At 41.9% G+C, this 15917-nt stretch overlaps 1 long non-coding RNA gene across 1 annotated transcript in view; it reads right to left on the bottom strand.

Annotated features, from left to right (window-relative positions):
• LOC139078553 (uncharacterized) overlaps positions 1-6168 on the bottom strand; it is a 51049-nt gene extending 44881 nt beyond the window's left edge. Inside the window, exon 1 of the long non-coding RNA XR_011531565.1 lies at positions 6013-6168. This is a non-coding gene — a long non-coding RNA (uncharacterized lncRNA). The remainder of the gene's footprint in view (positions 1-6012) is intronic.
• Positions 6169-15917: the final 9749 nt, after the last annotated feature.

Here is a 15917-nt window from a genome sequence, read left to right as displayed (position 1 = left end):
CTCCCTGTATCTTTACATGGTCTTTCCTCTGTGAACGTCTGTGCCCTAGTCTCCTCTTCTTACAAGGACACCAGACAGATTGGATTGGGTCCCACTCTAACGACCTCATTTTAATTTAATTACCTCTTTAGAGACCCTATCTCCAAATACAGTCACATTCTGAGGTACTGGAGATTAGGATTCCCACATAAGAACTTTGAGGGGGCACAATTTAGCCCATAACACAAGAAAAGAAAGCTCTAGAGGAATGAATCAGTACCAATAAAGAGAATTTCTGTTCACTGTTCTCCCTCCCAAAAAAACTCTACCGTAATCTTTGTGTGCCCTTCATCTGTCCTTGGTTCAGATCACATCCTCTCCTCTTGGAGTGGCAAAAGAAGGGGAGGGTGGGGTCTTGAGCTTCTTCTTAAGGTTAGAGTACATCACCAACAAAGTGGTTTGTACAGTCTAAACGGGACTCAGCAAACATTTCTGTAAAAATCCAGTTAGGAAACATTGTAGGCATCGTAGGCCACAGGATTGCTGTGTGACTGCTCATCTCTGCCATTGTAGCACCAAAGCAGCCATAGACAGAACATTACAAATGAGCATTGTTGTGTTCCAATAAAACTTTATTTACCAAAACAAGCAGCAGGCCAGTTTTGGTTTATGGGCTGTAGTTTGCCCACCCCTGACCTAAAGCCATAATTCAAGAAAATTGGAAATATTTCCTAGGTTGAACAAAAGTATGCAGTGAACCCAGCCTGATCAACTGTCGACAAAGAATTGAGCTAGTTTCTTTGTTGTTTTATTTACTAAATTACGTATTTCTCAGTGTAAATCATGCTCTGGTTCCTTCTCAACACTCTCTGCCCATTTTTGTTCTAAAGAGGAAAGCTCTGAAAATTAGTTTAATAATAGCATATTTCTGAACCTGAACTTCACCTTTTTAAAAAGTTTTTGCCACATAATGCTTAGGTCAAATCTGCCACAGAAATGGCAGGATCACATGCTGTCGTTATAAAATAAGGGGCAGAGATAAAGGTCAGGATAGGTCCCAAAGAGCTGGTCTTTCATTCTGTCATTCATTCAACCAATGTTTGCACGTGGACTGGTGCAAGGCCCCAGAGCCAGGGCTGTGGAGGATTCCAGGACGAAATAGCCATGAACACTGTCTTCACAGCCTCCAGTGTTTCCTTCCAAATAGAGTGAGAAGAGAACCCTGGCCATGATGATTAGCTTAGGGGAGAGCATGTGACCAAGTCAGCGCAACCAAACTCTTCCCATGGAATTTGAATCTAGAGTAGAACACCACAGCTGGAAAAGCCTGAAGTTATTCCACCAAGGAGTTAGTGCATTACTTCCTGCCCCTGAGCCACGTGGAGCTGCCCTTTTCCCAAGGTTGTTTGGTATGTGAAGGAGACTAATAAGAAATAATATTAAAAAGTGGGTTAAGGGGGCCGGCCCCATGGCATGGTGGTTAAGTTCGACGTGCTCCACTTTGGTGGCCCAGGTTCGCAGGTTCAGATCCTTGGTGTGGACCTACACCACTTGTCAGCCATGCTGTGGCAGCAACCCACATATAAAGTGGAGGAAGATTGGCACAGATGTTAGCTCTGGGCTAATCTTCCTCAAGCAAAAGAAAAGAAAAAAAAAAGAGGATTAGTAATAGATGTTAGCTCGGGGCTAATTTTGCTCAGCCAAAAAAAAAAAAAAAATGTGTTAAGGTCAGCAGTGGTGAGCTTTCAAAACCAGAAGGAGGAGTTTGAATTATACTCTATAGATAAAAAGTGTCCTATGATACCAGAATTGGTTTGAGTGGGTTAACAATAAACCAAGCAAACATAACTTGACATCCATGAGGTGCTAAAGATCAGCCTGAGTTATACTAGACAGAAGGGTAATTGAAGATGGAAAGCCCTCGGTGTTCCATGAAGATTTGCCAGTTCCACTGTTCTAGAACAGATTTCTCCGCCTTGGCACTAGTGACATTTGGACTGGATAGTTCTTTCTTGTGGTGCCATTCTGGGCGTTTTAGGATGTTTACAAGCATCCTTGGCCTCTACCCACTAGATATGGCACAGTCAAATGATGACAGACCAAAATGTCTCCAGAAATTGCCATATGACCCCAGCAGGACTGTATTAGTTTCCTATCACTGCTGTAACAAATTATCACAAAATTAGGGGCTTAAAACAATCCAAATTTATTCTCCTACAGTTCTGGAGGTTAGAACTTTGAAATCAGTCTTATGGGGCTAAAATCAAGGCATTGGTTGACAGGGCTGGTTCCTTCCGGGGGCTCAGAGGGGAGAATCTTTTTCCTTGCCTTTTTTTGGCTTCTAGTGGTCACATGTATTCCTTGGCTAGCAGCACCTTCCTTCAGTTTCCAAAGCTCATGACTCCAGCCTCTGCTTCTGTCCTCACATCGCCTCCTCCTCCACTCTGACTCTCCTGCCTCCCTCTTACAAAGACCCTTGCGATTATATTGAGCAACCTGGATAATCCATCTCAAGATCCTTAACTTAATCTCATCTGCAAAGTCTCTTTTGCCACAAAAGGTAATGTTCATGGGTTCTAGGACTGAGGACATGGACATATTTGGGGGTCCATCATTCAACCTACCACAGGAGAAAAATCGTCCCAGGTTGAGGATTACTGCTCTAGAAGAATGGGGTCAGATGACGTAGATTTGTGTCCCAGCTCTACCCTATCTACCAGCTGTGTGACATCAGTTTCCTCATCTGTAAAATGGGATCAGTAATAGTACTTATAAATATGAGGATCATTTTCATGGACAAATGTAGAAAATGAGGACAAGTTGTTCTAAGGAGCAAGTCCTGGTGAACTTGGAGTGGGAGTGTAATCATAACTCATTTAAATATGAACATTTCCTAACTCTCAGGCCATTCTTATGAGGTATGTGAGGTCACACAGAATTTCTCCACATGCTTGTATTTATTGAAATGGCTACGGGCCAGTCTCTATTCCATGCTCTTTACATGCAGTAGCTTATTTAATGCTCACAACTACTCTAAGACATAGGTAATATTTTTATTCCCATTCTATAGATGAAGAAACTAGCATATAGAGAGATTTAGGATCTCATCCAAGCTCACAGCATCGCTGACAGAGGTGAGATCTGAATCAAGCAGCATCTCTCCAAAGCTCCCTTCTTAACCACCATCTATACCACCTTCATTAAAAAAAAAAAAAATTATAGTAAAGAGAGAAACAACAACAGACATATAACATGAGATCTACCTTCTTAACAAATTTTTAAGTGTTCGGTACATTGTTGTTAACTATAAGCATATTGTCGTACAGCAGATCTCTAGAACTTTTCCATCTTGCATAACTGAAACTTTACACACTGAGCAGCAACTCCCCGCTCCCCTCCCCCCGGCCCTGGCAACCACCATTCTACTTTCTGCTGCTATGAGTTTGACTGCTTTATATTCCTCATATAAGTGGAATCATCCAGAATTTGTCCTTCTGTGACTGGCTTATTTCCCTTAGCATGAAGTTCTCAAGGTTCATCCCAGCTATCATGCGTGGTAGAATTTGCCTCTTTTTGAAGGGTGAATAATATTCCCTTGTATGTATATATTGTCTTCAAAGACCCCACCCCTTTCTCAAATCAAGTTATTTCTTACTTAAATTAGAGATCGAGTCATATTTACTCCCTGGGAATAAAGTTAGTTGAACAGAATGAGAGAAGAGGAAAACGTTTCAAAATGATGCCCCTGCCTACTACGTTGATTGTCTGTAACTATAACAATGTAGGTATTCTCAGAGCAAGTAAAGAACAAAATAGAAAGACTCCTTTGTGGGAGACAGTTTGGATCCTTCATTTTTTTCCCTCTTTAGTTCTTTCCTGCAGAATCCCAAGGTCCACTGAAGACCCACAGTTCTCTGGGGGAGAGACCAGAGAATATGCATTTTAACAGGGTCCCCTGGCGATGCTTTCCTAAGCTAAAGTTTGAGAACACCGCTTCCAGCATTTCTCATCTCAGCTCCAATTCATCAGGGAGCTGTTTTCTCCTTCGTGGAAAAATCACCATCTTGATGATCTCTACCCTGAGCTGCCTTATTAAGCAAAGGGGACGTGGGGACTCAAGTCTCAATGGTTGGCAATTATTGCAAGGTAATTCCTGCCATATTACCCCTGCCTCCCAGGGAGCAATGCAGCAGCAAATGACTCACTATTAGCTTAACCAATTGAAAAGAAAACAGTGAAACTAACAACTAACTAAATTTGGTTTTGGTTGGTAGAAGAATTGGCTGCCTAGACGGTGCATCACGAGGGTTGAAGAAAGGCCCATCCTTCAAATATCTCTGCCCGCCTTGTCTGCCAGGGAGGCAATTCTGTGGTTTGGGTTCTTCCAAACTCCAAATATGTTACGTAGAAGGAGTAATAAGTTATAGGTTAACTGTTATGATGCAACCACAGCTTAAAGAGGATTGCAAAATTAACTATCAGGCAATTTAGAAAAATAATAATAATAATAACAACAAATAAGGCCTTGAGAGAGTCAGATTTAGAACAGCTAAATTTAGATGGGTAGAAAAAGACCAGGCAAAGTCAAGAACACGGGCTGTTCCAAAGGGCTGAGTGGCTATCCTGAACCAGCACATCTCCTTCCACTATTTGCCTTGGTGCCTCGTACTCTTCTGAAGGAGGAGTCAGCAAGCTTTTTCTGTAAAGGCCCAGACAGAAAATATTTTAGGCTCTTCAGCCAGAGTGTGTTTGTCTTACGCCATTACAGCATAAACGCAGCCGTACACAGTATGTGAATGAGTGAATGTAGGTGTGCTTCAATAAAACTTTAATTATGGACACCGAAATTGAATTTTATATAATTTGTACAGGTCACACATTCTTCTTCATCCTTTGGGTTTTTCACCCCAACTATTTAAAAATATAAAAACCGTTCTTAGTTCGGGGGCCATACAAAAACAGATAGCAGGCTGGACAGGTCATAATTTGCAGACCCTTCTTCTAAAGCAAAAACCATTTTCTATTTTCAACATATAGCCCATGCTATTCTGCTTCTCTATACTTGCTCCTGCTATTTCTTCTACTTGGAATGTTATTTTCCCATCCCTACACTCCTCTGTTATACCCAACACCTGGTCCAATCAAAATCTCTCTTCCTAAGTAAATTCTCATCCTCTAAGTGCCTTCATCCAGACCTCTCTGATGGCCTTGACCATTTGTGATTTGCATTACTTCGTGGTCCAGGGTGTTTTATTTTTTTATCCTCCATGGCACTGAGCCTAACACAGAGTTGGCGCCCATAAATGTTTCTTAAGTCAAGGCAGGACTATCAGCATTCAGGAAGCAGTATAATACAGGGTACCCAGCCAACAGTGGAATAAAAGTAAAGTTGAAAGAGAAGTGAAAGGGCATGCTTAACACCTGCAGTGGGTTGGATGGTAGCCTGTAAAAAGATAAGACCACCTTCTAATACCCAGACCCTGTGAATGTGAGTTTATTTGGAAAAAGGATCTTTGTAGATGTAACTAAATTAAAGATCTTGAGATGAGGTCATCCTGGATTACCCAAGGATGGGTAATCCTTGGGCCTGAAATTCAATGACAAGTGTCCTTATAAGAGACAAAGACGCACAGAGGAGAGGGCCGTTGAGGACGAGGCAGAGACTGAAGGCACGCAGCAACAGGGACTGCCCACAGCCACCAGAAGCTGGAAGAGGCAGGAAGGACCCTCCCTGACAGCCTGCAGAGGGAAAGCAGGCCTGCCGACGTCTCAGTTTTGGATCTCTGGGCTCCAGAACCGTGAGAGAATGTGTTTCTATTGTTTTAAGTCCCCCAGTTTGTGCTTTTAATGGCAAACCCGGGAAGCAAATGCAACACCCCACCACCCAAGTTTAGTGTTGATATAGTAATGGCTAATATTTATTTAGCATTTATTATGTGCAGCTTTACATCAATTATTATATGAAACTTTCACGGCAACCTTATGAATTTGGCACTATTCTCACTCATCCTTCGTACAGATGAGGAAACTCACCTTTCAAAGAAGCTGAGTAATCAGCACAAAGATCCACTCAGCCAGCAGGTGGTGGAGTCAGACTTGAACCCAGGCAATCTGACTTCAGAGTCCCCTCCTCTTAACCACTACGTTGTCTGTTAGAGTCTTCTCAATTCTTCTGATGTTTCACGTGCCCTAAAAGACAGAGGGGGATTCTTGGTTAATGAGTTCCTTCTTTGGGGGAAATTCCCTGAACTGGATTTCTATGATCCCAGCAGCCCACTCTTGATGAGCAAGGACGGGATAGTCTGCTGCTCAAGTCAAGACAATGGAGCCTCTCTCTCTCCCTCTCTCTCTTCCCTTCCCTCCCTCCTTCTCTTTCTGATCTTTAGGAAAAAAAGAAAACAAAACAAAGGTTTCTGATCACTTTTTAAGGGGTATGGCCTTCACAAGTCTGCTTCCCTGAGTAGCCCTATTTGAATGCATTTAACCATCTTAGCTTCTAGTTTCCATTAAGGAAATAAATAAGAGGAAACACCACTCCAGGCAGTGCTGGGAAGATGCCAGCAATGGAAACATCAGCCTGTTGCTGGGCGAGTCATGGAGAGCAAAGTGCCGAACTGCCATTGGGACCCTTCTGTAGGAAAAGGCTCTATGGACCGAGGCTGGTGACACAGAGTGACTCACAGCCAAGGTCCTCTAGGGAAGTCAGACGGCACAGTGTTGAAGAGCACGAGTGCACGTGGGGCTGGGTTTAATATGCTGGTATTGCCCCTTACTAGCTATGTGACCAGGTCAAATTGACCTCCTTGAGTCTTAGTTTTCTCATCTGCTAGGTGGGGATGAGGATAGCAGCCACTTCCTAGCTAATATTCATGTGAAATGCTGGCCTGTGTAAGCGCTCAGTATTATCAAAGTGTTAGCTGTGAAACTGTTTCGTTAAAGCCTTGGAAGGAGTGCAGGCTATCTTAACTCGCTGCCCTTCCTTTCACACCCTCCACCTCTCGTTCTCTCTCCACAAACAATTTCTCTTTTACTAGGTATAGCTTTGTTACTTCATTGACTTTCGAGTCAGTGCTATCTGAAGGCCAAAAATAAGTTGGAAAGAATAAAAACAAGAATGCCACAAACTCTGCTTTCAAAAATAATTAAGGGGCTGGCACAGTGGCATAGTGGTTAAGTTCGTGTGTTCTGCTTCGGCGGCCCAGTGCTCACCAGTTTGGATCCCAGGCACAGACCTACACACCACTCATCAAGCTGTGCTGTGGCTGCATCCCACATACAAAATAGAGGAAGATCGGTACAGATGTTAGCTCAACAACAATCTTCCTCAAGCAAACAGAGGAAGATTGACGACAGATGTTAGCTCAGGGCCAATCTTCCCTACCAAAAAAAAAAAAAAGTAAAACATAAAAGATGCTTTCAGAGAAGAGAGATTTTACATGACCAAAATTAAGATCTTTACCCGGTATTCCAACCCCACTAATTCAGATTATTTTATAATTCCGCTGCAGGAAAATCTAGTTACGGCCTTTTTCATCACTTAATTCCTCTCATCCCCGACGCCTGCTGCCTCCTAGCAGCATTCATTATCTCAAGATAATTTCACTGATTATTGAAGCATTATTATTCTGCTGCTTCTACTGTGACCTCTTCATTTCTGAAATCACTGCTTTGCTTCAAAGATGACACACTGGGAAGAATACTAATTTTTTCCTACGTCTGTATTTACCAGGTCCCATAACCCCAACATTTGAAATTTGAAAAGCCAGAATGTATAATATCATTAGAAGTAGCAAATAGTAGCAACACTCATTTTGCTAATAACACTGAGCATTTCCTCATCATTGTCTTGCGTTACTCTTACTTTCAAAGCCTTTTCTATCTACTTGATATAGACGATATATGTGTGAATTACTATATACATATCTGTCTTATGGTAATGGTTACGGAATACTGTATTATACACTCTTTGGTATTATTTGTTGATAGATTGAGACCTAGGGAAAGTTCACTAATTGCCTAGGCTGGCACTGTGAATTTATTGCAGTACTGTAAATCCATAATCTAGATTTTGATTTTTAAACTTGGAAGTCCCAAGTTTATGAATTCCTGAGGTGATGGTAGAACTATACGCCATAGCTCTTTCAACCAACGTTGGATACCGTTGGGCCTCTACATAGGTATCATAGTAACTGTTTCCTAAGTCTGCTTAATTCTGCCCCATCCTAAAGAAGTTCCCCTTGATCTGCCCTGTCTATTTCCCCTCCCTGTAAAATTTCCGTTCATGCCTTCACTCCTCCCCTTAGCTCACTAGAATCTAATTCTGACCTCAACCACTCTACCGACTATTATTTTCCTCAAGGTCACCGATGAACTCCTCTTGTCAGATCTAGAGGCCCCTTCTCAGTCCCCATCTTAATTGATTTTTATCACCTGAGATGACTGACCATGGCCACCTACTCAAAATTCTTTTCTCTCTAAATGTATTTGGCCATCCTTGACTCTCCTGCCACTTCCTGGGCCTGTGCTTCCTAAGTAAGACTCTTTTTTGTTAGTGAAGGCTGATTAAGCGCTTACTACAGGACACACATCGTGTTAAACCGTGAGTAACTCAAGGGTCAGCCTTTCTATGTTTCAAGAATTATCTTTTTCTGATTTATTTTTGGGGAAATGGGTATGTGTCATGCTCTGCTCCTGAGTTAGTCTGCGCTGCTGACCCCTTCACCTTTGTCACCAGCACCTAAAGGCTGTTAAATCTGAGTACAGATAGTTCCCACTCAAGTGGGTTCCAAAATTTGTAAATAAGTTATTTGGAGATTTTTTTTACTTTGAGGGGGAAAATGTGGCAAATGGTAATCAAGTACCTATGATAACAGACAAGATAATTTCACCCGTAACCAAATTGATCCATGATATTACAGATCTCACCCACTATTTATAACAATTTCTCTGTGAAAACTCATTTACAAAGATTTGAGGGGTATATGGATGAGCACGTGAGTTTTTCTTTACATGTTAAGATGTTGTCCTTCATTGCATTTTTGCCTAGAGGCAAAAAAAAAAAAAAAATCTTCTCATGCTTCAAGGACAAGCTCCTTCCTTAATGAGGAACTATGTAATGAAAACATAGGTAGGAGGTTTGAGTGTCCCCAGTTTTGGGTCACTACCCAGAAAAAGAGAGAATGCAACTAAGCCTTCAGGGATGTGATGCTCAGTGTGCTGGAGAAAACCCCATGCTGTAGGTTTCAGAGCCCCTCTATTCCCCCCTAATCCTTTCTTGTTATTCTTTGCTACCTCGATTGCCTGTCCTCTTTAACAATGATTCCAGTATTCTCCAGGCCCAGGATAAGTGTCTGTTCCTTTCCAGCAGAAGAAGCAATTACTCCGCCATAGAAAAGGCGTGCGATGTGAGAGAACCAGGTTTCAACACTGGTCTCCTTCTCTCCTTCCAGCTTCTCTATCCCCTCCTTCCTTACAAAGGGATTATTCTTGTCCCTCAGTGTCTCTGAAATTCAATGTAGGAGAGCAGTTCGAGAGAGATTGTTAACATGCACAGAAATGGCTTGCTCCTGTTCAGGTCGTGAAATCCAGGTTTCCCTACATTGCTGTATATATGTGTTCTCTATCATTACCATTACTGTAACTATTACATCATTATTATATCAAAGCCACATAAAGGCCCCTTCTCTTCTAAGTGGTCTCGTGCCCTTTTACAATGTATCCCGCAAACCCAAATGTGAGTGCTTTTACTTTATTGTGATATAACTTAGTCGAGACATGAGCCCAGGTTAGATTTTTTTCTTCCTCCAAAATTCCCTTCACTCTAAATTAACTATCTGCCTCCTTTCATATTTGGAACTATCTTTACTCTCATTTGTCTTAAATAATCACGCGACCCCCAGGGTTTTGCCCTATTGACAACTTGTCCTTTGCCTTCTTTGTCATCTATTGATTGAGGCTGGGAGCTCTTGTTCTCAGCATTATTCTCTCTGCTTTGCTCGACTCCTCGTACAAATATTCTTCTCTTCTTAGATTATAACCTCTCTGGCTGAGCTTGTTCAAAGAATAAAACAAATGCTTCATCTGGCTGTAAATCTGTGATTTCTTAGTCAGTGTAAGATTTAAAAGACTTTTTTTTTTTTTAGTCAGGCGTATAGTTCCTATTTATCAAGATTAAAAAACTAATTTCAGTATTGTATTTCACTTCATCTTCTGTCCTCTGCAAAAATCTCAACCAATAACACTGGAAGACAGCTTTTTTGACGTCTGTTTATTGGATTAGCTTTAATAGCCCTGTTTTCTTATTTATTGCTAGGGCTCAAACACAGTCAGAGCATCATTAATGAAAGTGCTCAAGGCACCGACAGAAGCATAAATAGAAGAGAATGGAGAGGCCAGCTTCATTTTAGTATTTCACAAGGTGAGTTACCTTGAAAGGAAAGGCGTGTTTCCTATCTCGGAAATCAGAAAGGAGATTTTTCTATTTCTAGGAAATATGAAGCCACCGATTTTCCAAGAGAAAGGTCTTTTTCCAGTGCCTCTGAGGGTTAACTTTATGACAAAATGAAAGATTATCCTCTGCCATCTGTCACTGAAACCCAGTCTCCACTCTGTATCTAAGCCTCAGAGCAGAGAGATGGTAAAGGAAACTGAGAGACTTAAATGTACCAGGAGCTGTTTCACGACAAGTTTATTTCTCATTTCTCTTCATCGGAAGGACTTTAAGATTGGAACATTTAATAGACCTCTACTGACAGCTGATGGAAAGATTAGAGCTCAACGGTTGGAGATATTTGGAAAAGGAATGTGTTCGGCTATGGGGATTGATGGGAAAATGGGAGGAGAGAGAACTCTGGGACCTGAAATGGAGACTGATTAAGCTAAAAGCCCAAGAAGCTGCTGTTGGAAGGAGAACAATGGATCCCACCTCCTTGTGGAGGCAGCATCTGGGTCCATCCAGGGAAATGCAGGCGGCCCTCTTCAAGGGAATTGTGTGGTAGCCACGTAGTCTTCTTGAGAAAGCCAGTCCCGAGAGGCTTCTCACATTTTAGGGGCTCAGCTCTGTCTGAGGAGAGAGAACATTTGTCAGCGAAACAAACCGTGTGAGGAAGTCGTGGCCTTTACGAAGAAACAGGGTATTCAAAACAGGATTCCTCTGGTTCCGTCATAATAATCCACCAGAAGTTCATTTTGTGGGTGTATTTTTCTAGCCTCAATGAATCCAGGCCTTCCCACAGAATTTTAGTCGAGAAATGGGGACTGTGGAGATGCTTGTTTTTTCAATTCATAGACTGCTTATGAGGTCAATGAAGCTACTGAGTCCACTCACATACATTTACCACGCCCTCCCTTCCTCCTCCTCCATCAAAGGTTACTGATTCATTCCAGAAACAAAGGTGTAGGCATTGGCAGATCCTATACTTAAACCGGAACTGACCCACAGGGAAGCTTGAAGCAATGAAGGACTCCTGTTGGTGGACAGTGCAGGAAAGTCTGAAGAGAGATGTCCGTGGCCGGGAAGGATGCCTCATGGTGACACTTAAGAAGACCAGCAAATGCCCAGACAAAATGAAGTAGGCAATGGCCGAGCCTCTAACTTCCTCCGAGTTGTAAGTCCATCCCTGAATTTAAGAGGAAATGAGGCTCTGAAGAAGAGTCCTTCTCCTCTTCTGGAGTCCCAAAATGTTAAAGCTGGAAAGAACCTGAACTTGGTCTAACGCAGACCTTCCACTTTACAGGTGAGGAAAACTGAGGATCCCAGAGGTAAGGCGATTTGTTGGTGGTCACAGAGCTCCTTCACGACTCACCCAGAAGCTGTCTACGATTTTCCTAATGCCCAGATCGCTTCCGTCCAGTGACACAGATTCTCTCCTTGACCAAACTCTACTCAGCCTCCTCTGAACTCTCTTCTCAAATAGGCTGTGTTCATCTCTGCATTGTTTAATTTTAGCAAGAAATTCTAAGACAATTTAGACAGAATCCCCCATTCTTGAAATCTGATCACCCTCGGTACCTGGTCGGTTCCTCATCCCCCACGATCCCCGAGATGACATCTGATCACCCTGGCCTGCCTTCAGCAGGAATCCTGTTTGGTTGGCTTAGACAGAATCCTCCCCTACCACTGATGTTTCCTCTTACTAATTTTCTATCCACTCACTCCCACCCTGCTCCTTGGCTATAAATTCCCACTTTCGCTTGTGTTTTGAATTGAACCCACTGCAGTGGTCCTTACACTTACCATGATGGTTCTGAATGAAGTCTGCCTTACCGTTCTTTTTTTTTTTTTTATAAGATTTTATTTTTCCTTTTTCTCCCTAAAGCCCCCTGGTACATAGTTGCATATTTTTAGTTGCATATTTTTAGTCCTTCTAGCTGTGGCATGTGGGATGCCACCTCAGCATGGCCTGGTGAGCGGTGCCATGTCCCCGCCCAGGATCCAAACCGGTGAAACACTGGGTCCCCAAAGCGGAGCGTGCAAACCTAACCACTTGGCCACCGGGCCAGCCCCTGCCTTACCGTTCTTTAAAAAGTGTCATGAATAATTTTTTCTTTAACACTGGTCTGAGGAGCCATTAATTTTCTAATCATCATGAAGGGGGGAAAATAAGGATTCTTCACTCTGTTTATACAATTACAAGGGGTGGGAAAAGAGACTAAAATCCTTAACTAAAAATAAATAAGAATTTTAGATTTCTAACAAAAATATTTCTTGATTATTCGGTGAAAGATTTCTTTCTTTTTAATAAAATCCTCTTATTTCTAGAGGATGGTCCATGGTACCTCGGCCTTCAGAGAGTCCACCCCGCCCCCACTCCAATGATCCAGATTATTCTCAGCGACACCCCCAGTTACCCTCTGAAATTTCCCAATTCTGGTAATATTATTTTTGAGTCTTAGGGACATGCAAATTAATTTTTTCATTCCTGTACACATTTAGCAAATATTATTAAAATCAAAACTATTAAAACCTAATCAATTTGTTTAAATAGAAAAAGGGCAAGTCTGAATTATAGAATATTTTGAAAGAAATTAAATTGATTTAATAGCAACAAATGTGTTTACTAGATTCAAAAAAGTAAAATATTGGTGGGGCTGGATAAGAATGAGCTGTAATCAGTGTAGGAGTTATTTCGTATTTTTCCAGATAAATTTGCAAAGTTTGTTTGCAGATGGAGCTCAGTCTTTGAAACCTTTGTCACGTTGTCATCACACTTAGTAAACACAAACCTTTCTCACCTCCACCAACTCCAGACTTACATTTGGGAGGACTGGCCAAGCTCTAAAGAAGTCTCTTAGTTTCAAGAATATGAAAATGAGGTTTCTTTTTATCAGCAACTTATTGAAGCAGTTAAAGTTAAAATATACATAAAACAACCCTTTGCTAAATGCATCAACCCCTTGGGGGTTCTCATTAACAGTTGTGTTGATCCAAATGCATAAACTTTCCATTTGTTGTCACTTCCAAAATTCTTGTCAGAGTTGTCATCAAACTGAAGCTGTGACTCATTTTTAGCTTTTCTGAGCAGGCTGTTCAGATCTGTCAGTTACAATTGTTCTTCTTACTTCTCTAGTTATTAAGATTCTCCCATCTGCACAGCCTACCGAACTTCCTTCCCGAGTTGTCCCAGCTCTCTCAGCTGGAGTTGGCATTAGCTACGACGTCCGCTTGTAAACTCTCCTACTTCATTCTGGGACTGGCTAGTCGTTCACGGAAGCTGCTCTCAATCGGGTTAGAGTGGGGCAACTGAAGCCTTTCCCTCCTTTTTTTATTTTTTTAACGATTTTATTTTTTTCCTTTTTCTCCCCAAAGCCCCCAGGTACATAGTTGTGTGTTCTTCGTTGTGGGTCCTTCTAGTTGTGGCATGTGGGATGCTGCCTCAGCATGGCTTGACAAGTAGTGCCACGTCCGCGCCCAGGATTCGAACCAATGAAACACTGGGCCGCCTGCAGCGGAGTGCGCGAACTTAACCACTCGGCCACGGGGCCAGCCTGCCTTTCCCTCCTTTTAAAAATATTTTATGAATTGAGGAGTTTTCTTCTAGATGATTTTTTTCTATATACTGAAAACCTTTTCATGAATAAAATAACTAATAACTCACTTGTGGACATTGCAGGATGTTTTGCTAACTTTATTAGCTAGTTTCCCAAATCTGAAGTGCCCTGTCACTATCTTTTCCTCCAGAAAAAATATGTTCTACCTATTTAACAACAGAAAGTTTGACACATGGGAGGCACTCACTGTTTTTTGCTTTTGTTGTTGTTGCTTATTTTTCTCTTTCTTTTAAGTAGTTAAAAAATATAAGATGTCAAATAATGAGTTTTCACTACAAGTAGTACGAGGCTGAGAAAAAATACATATATTGATTTTTGAAGATTGATTCCTCATGTGGAGAAAAACAAACATTACGATGAACCAGGCAACTGTGAAAAATGCTGAACGTACAAAAATGAATACATCACAGTCAGTCTTTGGATCCCAGGAGCTTTAAAAGCACATAACTCTATTTTCTTACAGTTAGATGATGTTATAAACTTGCATGACCCATAGCTTGCATCAGTGAGCTGGGGCACAGAGCCATAGCACAGTACAACTTCATTCACCCTTTTTTTTTTTTTTAAGATATGCTTTTTGATGAGGAAGATTTGCCCTGAGCTAACATCTGTTGCCAATCAGACTCTTTTTTTTTTCTCCTCAAAGCCCCATGCATAATTGTATATCCTAGTTGTGAGTCCTAGTTCCTCTGTGCGGGACGCCACCACAGCATGGCTTGATAAGCAGTTCGTAGGACCACACCCAGGATCTGAACCAGTGAACACTGGTCCAGGGAAGCAGAGAGTGTGAACTCAACCACAGGGCCTGCCCCTCATTCATTACTCTTGTCACACTGCAGTGTGGCCAGGGAGCCCTCCTTCATCTGTCAACTAGAAATCGCGGCCCCAAAGTCACCCTAGCAGGGAAAGGGGAGGAAGGGTCTCCAGCAGAATGTTTCTAAGGGCCAAACATAGAAGCGGCTTACATTGGCTCCACCCACAGTTTGCTGGTCAAACTCTAACACATGGCTAACTGCAAGGAAACTTGGGAATCATTGCCCTCCCATGTACTGGGGAAGAGGAGCTGGGGGTGAGCACTTAGCATTGTTTTTGCCACGTAGCTAGAGATCGTTTTCCTTTGAATCGTTCAAAATATGTATCAATGTTGAAAATAAATGTCAATATTTCTCACAACCATAAGGAAATACATATTGTTAGAATTATCATGGTACTTCTCAAAGAGAGCTGTGTTTCCTTGTCGAATCTATCATGTCAAGGAAACGGTACATACTGATATAATTTTTATCTGTGACAAGACTGTTAATAAAGTGTTGGCAACTAATATTCACGTAAAAACATATCTGGATCATAGTCAACATAATTGTTCCTTCTGCATCATATTATTAGCTAAAAGTAAAAGTTCAATATAATAATTAAAGCAGGATTCTTTGGGCGCATATGCTAGTCTTCGTTGTATCTCTTATGTGGAGGGTTGAATTGTGTCTCCCAAGAAGATACTTCTTTTTTTTCCTGCTTTTCTCTCCAAATCCCCCCAGTACATAGCTGTATATTTTAGTTGTGGGTCCTTCTAGTTGTGGCATGTGGGACGATGCCTCAGCATGGCCTGACGAACGGTGCCATGTTTGCACCCAGGATCTGAACCAGTGAAACCCTGGGCCACGGAAGGAGAGCATGTGAACCTAACCCCTCGGCCACAGGGCCGGCCCCCCAAGACGATACTTTTCAATCCTAATCCCTGGTACCTGTGAATGTGATCTCATTCTGAAATAGCATCTTTACAGATGTAATCAAGTTTAGATGAAGTCACACTGGATTAGGATAGGCTCTAAATCCAATGACTGTTGTTTTAATGAGAGAAAGGAGAAGGAAATTTGGATACATAGACACAC

The sequence above is a fragment of the Equus przewalskii genome, chromosome 22, assembly GCF_037783145.1.
Source record: "Equus przewalskii isolate Varuska chromosome 22, EquPr2, whole genome shotgun sequence".
Lineage (NCBI taxonomy): Eukaryota > Metazoa > Chordata > Mammalia > Perissodactyla > Equidae > Equus > Equus przewalskii.
Note: the sequence above shows the minus strand (reverse complement) of the source record. Positions and strands in the feature narration are given on the sequence as shown.